A 9,375-nucleotide genomic window follows, 5' to 3' on the forward strand; every position below is an offset into this window, starting at 1 on the left:
TTCCTTGAAATAGTTTGTCATACTTGTATCTACATGTCCACAATTATTTTTGCATTGTCGTCAATTATTAGGACCTTATAGCATTGTAACTAGATTTCACAGATTCTAAATAAAATGACCCAGAAGAGTGTCCACTGGAGTCAAGAGGAGCTTAGTTCTCCCCAGGACCTTTGCATGGAGTCTGGCATGAGATTCTTCATCCCTTCCAGTGTTTCCATAATGGACTTCACTAAAAAGGGACAAAGAGTTGAGAATTTATAATACTGAATAATGAATTAATGATCTTAGCAACTATATAAAAAGCATATATTTTAATTGCTTAGAAGGGTAAAGAGATTAAGAACTATATTTTATTGTGTAAACTGATCTAAAAAACACAGTATTTGTATCTCTTATATCTCTGTGCTTCTGAATATATCTCCATGAAATTCCACAAAAGTAAATGAGCATTGGTTGTGCAGAACATAAGAGAATAGGTGGACAGACATTTTGAGAGATAAATAGAAAGTCATTGATCAATATATACTTTGAGTTTGGATTCACATTGAAGACTGGGCCATTGTGTTTTATTTCACAAGTACACCACAGAGTTTTGGAGTCAAGGATAGATCTAACTCTAGCTCTGCCACTTCTTAGAAACATAAACTTGGATCAGTGAATATAACATCATCATAGGTTGCAGTCAATTGTTTTGCTGTGGATGAACTTTTAAGAGATGATGGTCTAGAATTCCATTTATATTTGCCGCCATAGCTCCAATTCCATTTTGAAGCATTTTGTTCCAGCATACAAGAACCAGAATTGTTCGTCTTTTTCACGACTTTTATCTACCCAAGTCGTCTGAAGACAAAGTCAGAAAGTTTTGGCTGTCTAATTTTGGGTACTGCTTTGGAGGAAGAGGGTCCCTCGGTAACTGCTGGAGTACAGAAGGTACTTTGCAGTCTTGGCCTCTCTCTTTGCATAGTCGTATGCTGTAATCTTTCCATTTCCATTAAACGAGTTATCATGTTCCTTAGAGCCTTCTGCAGGTCCCATCGTAGCTTTCCAATTTTCAGATTTTGAGGGCACGAGTTTGTGCAAGTCCAGAGTGCTGAAAGGAGGAGGAAGGAAATCAGCATATGGAAATACTTCACTTGGTTCCTCAGTGAAAAATTCTTCAACAGTTTCTATTGTTTCTGGCTTTAAGTTCAGGTCCATCTTTTTAAAATAGCTGAGCAAAGTATCATTTGCTTTCTCGTTTTCTGATATATCACTTTCATCAGTTAAGTTTTCTTCCACACTGCTGTTGCCATATTTCAAGTTCCAGTTTGGAGCAGATAGAGTTTCACCATCGTTGCTTTCTATAGTTGAGGATGAAATACTGGGTTTCACTTCTGTCCTTAAAAAAGTCTCCCTCAGCATAGGGCCAGCAGGGATCACGTGGCATCCGAAGTCCAGGGTAAGAACCAACTTGCTTATCATCTGAAACACTTGTTAGTGAGTGGTGCTCAGTGAAGAACCTTATGGTGTCATTAGTTAAGTTAAGGCCAATTACCATTGAAGATTTTTTGAAATTCCTGTTCTCAATGGTAGTTCCTTCATTAAGAGGGTAACTCCAAAACTGAAATATTCCTTGTTTACTATTCTGTGTTCTTTTGTGAGCATGCTCTGACAAATTAAGTTCTAGCATCGGTTGCTCTAGCTGGAATTTCCCAATGTTTCTATAAATCAGTAGAAAACTTTTAACAAAACACATATCTGTTCTGACTCTTGTTCTAAGAATGTACAGTAAGTCCTTGTTGCGGTTAATTTTGCAGGCTGGCTGCTGCACTATCCTTTCCAGGTGGGAGGTTTTTATTTTCAGGAACAGGTACTTCCCGGGGCACTGCAGGCCCTCGTGTCGTCCACAGCGGCGTCCCCGAGGGCGCTGCTGCCCCAGACCCGGGCCCCTGGCGCGCGGGACGGACGGCTTGGCCGGCGCCGCCTCCAGTTCGGCCTTGCTGTGGCGGGAGGACGCGGAGGGCAGCCTCTGCTGGGGCTGCGGCGCCGCGGGCCTCCCCCGCGGGTGGGGCGCTGGTCACCTACCACGGGGCGGGTGCGCCCGCGGCGGCCCCGCATTCCAGCCGGGCGCCAGTACCCGGCGGGCTCCAGCTGCCGGCAACCCCCGGGAAGGGACTGGGCCGCAGCTCCGCCCCCCGCCCCGCCCGGCGTCCGCCGCCCTGGAGCTGCGCAGGCGGCCGGGCCTCCCGCGCCTCTGGTCCCTGGCTCAGCAGCCCCGGGCAACCGGCTGAGGTCCTCGATTGTTTTTTTCGATGAGTGTTCATTTCGATGAGCTCAGATATGGACCAATAAATCATCCTCACATTTGAAGTTCATTTCTGTAATACACACATTTAGTATCTATTTTGTCACACAGTATCATCTTTTTTTAGTGGCAATATTTTCATAAATATGCTATCCTTTAGTGTCTTAGTCTTATGCACCATAACTCAAGGAAAGAACATACATGTTCACAGAATCACTTACTGATTCTATCTCCTATTTCACTATTTTACTACCATTTCATTCGTGATTATTAAGTATAACAGTTTCCAGAGTTGTAAAATAATTTGTGTTTTGCATTCAAAGAGAATTTCATATCTCAAAAAAAGTGTACAAGTGTTAAGAAATCCATTCATTTTAAACATATATGTAAGCATATGTTCATGTATATATTTTACCCAGTTCAGCCAAATATTGTTTTCCTGTTTGAAGTTTCCTGGTTAACGTATGCCTGAATGTAGTAATTGCTTATTCCAAAAAACAGCCATTTTTAATTATAATCAAAGTTCTCTTAAGCATCTGCTAACAACTCAACTCTTATGCGATAAATAAAAACACACATATAATTAAGACATGTCCCTTTTATTACCTCCCCACTTTTGCAAAATCCCTGGATTGGAGACCAGACAGAGACTCGATGGAGACCCTGCTATAGTCATGGAGACCCCTCTATAGTCATCATATACAAAAAGGCATTTTTCTGAATAGACTTCTTTGAAACTTTTCAAACCAGTGTACATACTCACCTCTTATCCTTGCAAATGACATTATGGATACGCAAAACAACCATGGTTCAGCAGCAACCATAATTCCAGGATATCTTTCCCTGTAGATTAAATATGGCCCTTGTTGTGTATGTGTGTGTTCACTTGGGTTTGTCCACTGAGACTTGAACACGTAGGTTAAGTCACTAATGGCTCGGGATGGCTTTAGGTCAAGATTGGGCAAGGAGTTCTTTTAATCTCTTTAAATGTTTCCACAGAGGAGTTAAGGGTCAAATTCATTGGGGAAAAATAAAAATATATGTATTCAGACACTTGCAATATTATTATGTCTCTACATATTTATATATTCTATACATTTTTATTCAGTATGTGCACAAAATAATGTGTCTGCATATTAATTTGGCAGCTGTGAGCATATTAGCTGGGATTTTTTATATTTTAAAACAGATGTCATAAATTTAATATGACACATTGCATAAATTCTTAATGTATCCCACAGTTATTGTGTAACTTTAAACTTGTTTTATGTTATTTATTTTCAAATTGTCCTATTATGTGGAAATTACCATGTAACTGTAACATTTATAAAATTTGAAATAGGTAGCATATTGATACTATTGCTCTATTTGGTGTGACACTATTTAGATAATATTCAATGATGCATATTTTAATTAAAGAATGCTTTGAATTTCAGATTTCCTATGGCCTCTAGTATTTACATTAATAATATGTTTTCCTTAGGGTAGGATACTTCTAGTCTCATTTAGAGTTTTTTTTTCCAAAAAAATTAACTATTTAAAATGTTGGGCCGTATATATTCACAATATTGTGCAACCATTATCACCATCCATCTCTAGAATATTTTCATCATGCCAAACCAAAGTCTAACCCTATAAACAATAATGCCCCCATTTTTCCCTCCTCTCAGTTCTGCCAAGCACAATTTTCTCTTTCTCTAATACTTCACAGGAGTGGAATCATATAATATTTGTCCTTTTTTGTCATGTTTATTTCACTAGAAAAATGTTCACAAGGTTTTCCCGTGGTGTAGCATGCATCAGAATTTCATTTTTAACGCCAAATACTATTCCATTGTAAGTGTTTACCTATTTATTCACTTCAGAGCATGTGGGCATGTGGGTTGTTTCAAGCTTTTGGTTTTGTGAATTATGCTGTAATAAATGTTGGTGTACAGATACCTTTAATATTTGCTTTAAATTTTTTTCTATATACATAGATGTGGAATTGCTGAATGATACAGTAATTCTACATTAAAATTTTAGAGAAATTCTCATGGTCTTTTTCTTTGTCTCCCAGAAGGAATGCATAAAGACTCCAACCTCTCTGCATTCTTGACAGTACTTGATGTTTCTTTTCTTTTTTCTTATTTGTTCTTTGTTTTCTTTTCCTTCTTTTACTTACATAATAGCTTTCCTAACAGGTATGAAGGTTTATTTCATTGTTTTTTATTTGTATTTACCTAAGGACCAGTGGTGTTGGCCATCATATCATGTGCTCATTGGCCATTTGTTTATCTTTGGAGGAATGTGTGTTTGAATCCTTTACCCATGTTAATTTAGTTGTTTGCTTTTCGTTGTTGAATTTTGGAGTTATTTATGTTATAGATGTATATCCTATATACAAAACATTTTCTCCAATTACATTAGTTGCCTTTTCGCTCTTGAGAGTTGGTTATCCTTTGATGCAGAAAAATTGTAGTTTTAAAAAACTTTTAATAAGGCCAACTTTTCTATATTTTTCTTTTGAAGCCTATAGTTTTGGTGTCCTATCTAAAAAAATCACTGATCACTCACTGTAATGACAATTTTCCCCTATGTTTCTTTCAAGAAATTCATAGTTTTAGCTCTTATTTTTAGGTGTTTGATCCATTTTGAGTTAGTTTTTGTATATTTATGGATAATGGTTCAATTTTATTCTTCCACATGTGAATATTCAGTTTCATCAATAGCATTTGTTGAAAGAACTGTCCTTTCTTCATTAAGTGGCCTTGAAACCCTTGTTGAAAATCATTTCATCATCCATGTAAGAGTTTACCTCTGGATTCTCTATGCTATTCAATTGTTCTGTCTTTTTGTAAATACCACACTGTTTTCTTTATTATAGCTTAATAGTTGATGGTTAAAATCAGGAAGTGTGAGTCCTCCCACTTTGTTCCTTTTAAAGATTTTGTTTCATGAAGATCTCTTCATGCTGTTAATGTGGTGCATTACATACATTTGTTTTCATATGTTGAACATTTCTGACATCCCAGAAATAAATGTAACTAGGCCATGTGTATGATCCCTTTAATGCGATGTTAATTAATTCTATTCAGTAGTATGTTATGAGGATGTTACATAAAGACTCATATCCAGAACGTATTTTCTATAGCATATTTTTCTTATCTTGCGGTATCCCTTTCTGCCTTCGGTTCTAGGGAAATGCTGGTCTAATAGAATGAGTTAGTAAGTCCATCCTCCTTTTTTTGGAAAAGTTTGAGAAGTCCTGGTGTTAAATCACTTTTATATGTTTGGCAAAATTAGTCAATGAATTCATCTACCAGTGATACTCTTTTATTGAGAGGTTTTAATTACTTATTCTGCTTTTTAATTAATTATAAGTGTACTCAAATTTTCTAATTCTTCATGACCCAGTTTTGGTATAGCTTTTGTTTCTAGGAATTTATCCATTTAAATGAGGTTATCCAATATTTTAATACATGATTATTCATACTACCATCTGATAATTGCTTTTATTTTTGTAAAATTTATTATAATTTACATACATTAATTTCCGGTTTTAATATTTTTAGGCTTCCCTTTTTTTCTTGGTCAATGTAGCTAAAGATCTGCTAATTTTCAAAGGACCGTATTTCATGCTGATGGGATTTTTCTCTGCTCTTTTTCTCTATGTAATAATTTATGTAAATTTGTTCTTATAAATATGTATTTCTTCTTTGTGCTAGGTTGAGTTTTGTTTTATTTCTTTTTATATGTCTTTATGCATAAAGTTTAGTTGTTGATTTAAGATATTTCTTATTTTTAATATAAATATTTTAAAACTTCTCCACTTAGCATTGCTTTATATACATTCTGTAAGTTTTATATGTTGGATTTTCTGTTGTTGTTCTCTTATGTCTCTAAGTGGTTTCTTAATTTGCTTTGTGATTTCTTAGACCTCTTGGATTTTAAGAGTGTGTGTTTCATTTCCATTTATTTGTGAGTTTTCTAATTTTTCTTCTACTACTTGTTTTTAATTTTTCTATCACTAATGTACAATTACATGAGCAACATTATGGTTACTAGACTACCTCCATTATCAAGTCCCCACCACATACCCCATTACAGTCACTGTCCATCAGCATAGTAAGATTCTATAGAATCACTCCTTGTCTTCTTTGTGTTGCACTGCCTTCCCCGTGTCCCCCCCACTACATTATGTGTGCTAATCATAATGCCCCTTTTTCCCCCTTACCCCTCCCCAGTCCCTTTCCCTTTGGTAAGTGTTAGTCCATTCTTGGGTTCTGTGAGTCTGCTCCTGTTTTGTTCCATTTCATTTTTTCTTTGTTCTTATGCTCCACAGATGAGTGAAATAATCTGATACTTGTCTTTTTCCACCTGGTTTATTTCACTGAGCATAATGCCCCCTGGTTCCACCCATGTTGTTGCAAATAGTAGGATTTGTTTTCTTCTTATGACTGAATAATTCTCCATTGTGTATATGTACCACATCTTTCTTCTACTACTGATCTCTAGCTTTATTCAGGTTTTATCAGAAAAGATAAATATTTGATCTTGATTTAAACATTTAGATTTATTACACCATACTTTGTGACCAGACATGTATTCTATCTTGAAGACTGTACCATATGAAATTGGGACAGTTGTATATTCAGATATTGTTTAATGCAGTGTTCAGTATATTTCTGTTAAGTCCAATTGGTTTACAAGTTTTCCAAGTTCATTATTTTCCTATTGCTATTATACCTGGTGGTTCTAACCTTTATTGAGAGAGGGATATTGAAATCTCCAACTATTATTGTAAAGCTACTCTCCATTCTTGCAACATTTGCTTCCTATATTTGGGATATCTGATGTTTTGTGTATATAAGTTGGTAATTGTTAAATCTTCTTAGTTAATTGCAGTTTAATTAGTATATAATATTCTTGTTTTACAAATTTTTGACTTAAATTCTACTTTGTTATTAGTATTAATATTAATATTACTTTGTCCAGTGTTGTCTGATAATTGTATGGCATTAGTATTTGGCTAAACTGTAGCCAAAATTAGCCCACCTCTTTCTCTGGCTACATTTGCAGGGACTTTCTTTCTTACATCCTTTTACTTTCAAGCTATTTATGATCTTATCTATACAAGTGTATCTCTAACAGATAGTAGTCAGTGACATTTCTACAAAATCCATTTACCAATCTATACTCTTGATTAGGATTTTCAATCCATCTACAGTTAGAGTAGTTACTAATGAAGAATAAATGTCTTTGCCATTTTCTATTTCTTTATGTAAATCTAATTATTTTTTATTCTTATACTCCCTAGTACCCTCTTTCATTGTATTTAGTTGATTTGATTTCATTGTGAAATGCTTTGATCCCCTTTTATCACCTTTTGCATCTCTTCTCTAGGGTTTTTATTTATAGTTACCATGGTGATTACGTATAATATCTTAGAAGTTTAACAACTTAATTTATATTAATACTTACAGAAGTATTACTTAGATACAGAAACTCTACTTCTATACAGGACTGAGCCACTTAAGGTTATTGGTATCACAAATTAATTTTTATATTTTTATATCTTGTGTACTAATACTATTTTTTATAAATTTATCTTTAAATATTTAGTGAATTAAAGTATTTACAAATCAATATGGTAGTACTATTGATTTTTATATTTTCCTATGTATTTAACTTGCTAAAGATCTTTAAATTTCCACACGGCTACAAGTTACACTCTATCATCATTTCATTTAAACCAGAAGGACTCTCTTTGCCAGTTTTTGTAGAAGGCCAGTAATGATATTTTTTCTTTGGTTTTGTTATGAGACTGTCTTTGGGTGTCTCCTTTTTAAGAGGAAACATTGTCCAGATATAACATTCTCATTTCCCATAAATATTTTTTCCACCATATTGAATATATTATCTCACTGTGCTCCGTTCTCCAAGGATTCTGCTAAAAAATCAGCAAGTATTCTTATTGGGAAGTACTTATTTGTACATGGGAAGTAACTTATTTCTGTCTTCAATATTATCTGTTTGTTTTGACAGTTTGCTTAAATGTGTCTATTTGTGAGTCTCTGTGTTTATCCTTTTTTGGATTTATTTAGTTTCTTGGATTGTATATTAAAATCTTTCTCAAAGTTTGTGAATTTATGTCCTTTTTCATTCAGATAATCTCCAAGCATCTTTCACTCCCATCTCCTTCTGGGACTCCCTTAATAAATATTCTATTTCAATTTGTAAGTGCCACATATACCTTTGGCTATGTTCACTTTTCCTCATTCTATTTTCTTTCTCATACTTAAACTCTCAAATTATGATTTGCCTGTTTGCACTTTCATTATTTTTATATGAATATAAAGGTTTGTTAGAAGCTTCTGTTGAGTATTTCAAGTGAATTTCTCATTTTTTCAAAACTTCAGTGTGAAAATTACTGTTTTTTTTATTTTTAGACTTTACAACTTTCTTATATTCTCATTTTGTTTATATAAAATATCTTAAATACATTATTTTTATTTTCTGTTAAATATTTGACAGAGTGAATTTGGTTAAGTATTTCCAATTTCTGAGATTCCCCAGGAACAGGTTATCCCAGTGTACTTTCTTTTCATGAGTGGACTATGTTCTCCTGTTTCTATGTAAGCTATGTGATTGTTTTTGCTGAAAACTGGGCATTTGAAATAAAACTCACTTCTCCCAGTTTATGCAGACTGGCTCTCTATTATGACAGTCCTTCACTACAATGGGGCTGATTTCAGTTTAGGAATAATCCAGGCAATATCCAAAGCCTTCTGAGATTTTTCTAAGCATGTATCTTTCCTTAGAACTATGGAAAATTCTAAATTTTCCATTATATATGACTGCTCTAGAATGATTTATATTCCATAGGACCCCACCTAATTTTTCCCTGAGTCTATCACTGGACTCTATTTCAGTCTATTGCTGCAGTCAACTCTGTGTCTTCAGTGTCTCTGAAGATTCCCTGAGAAGTGTCTATGTTTCCTCTTTAGATGTGATTTAAGTGGAACCTAAACCAGTGCTCAAGGTTGCTGCAAGAGAATTTAGATGTTTGCGTACAAGGTCTGTTTAGTTACCTGTTATTTGAGGGAAGA

At 34.7% G+C, this 9,375-nt stretch overlaps 1 pseudogene; it reads right to left on the minus strand.

Annotated features, from left to right (window-relative positions):
* Positions 1–632: 632 nt before the first annotated feature.
* Positions 633–2,303, minus strand: LOC140846015 (protein FAM217A pseudogene; annotated as a pseudogene).
* Between the last annotated feature and the right edge of the window lie 7,072 nt (positions 2,304–9,375).

This window comes from Manis javanica, chromosome 14, assembly GCF_040802235.1.
Source record: "Manis javanica isolate MJ-LG chromosome 14, MJ_LKY, whole genome shotgun sequence".
In the NCBI taxonomy this organism is placed as follows: Eukaryota; Metazoa; Chordata; class Mammalia; order Pholidota; family Manidae; genus Manis; species Manis javanica.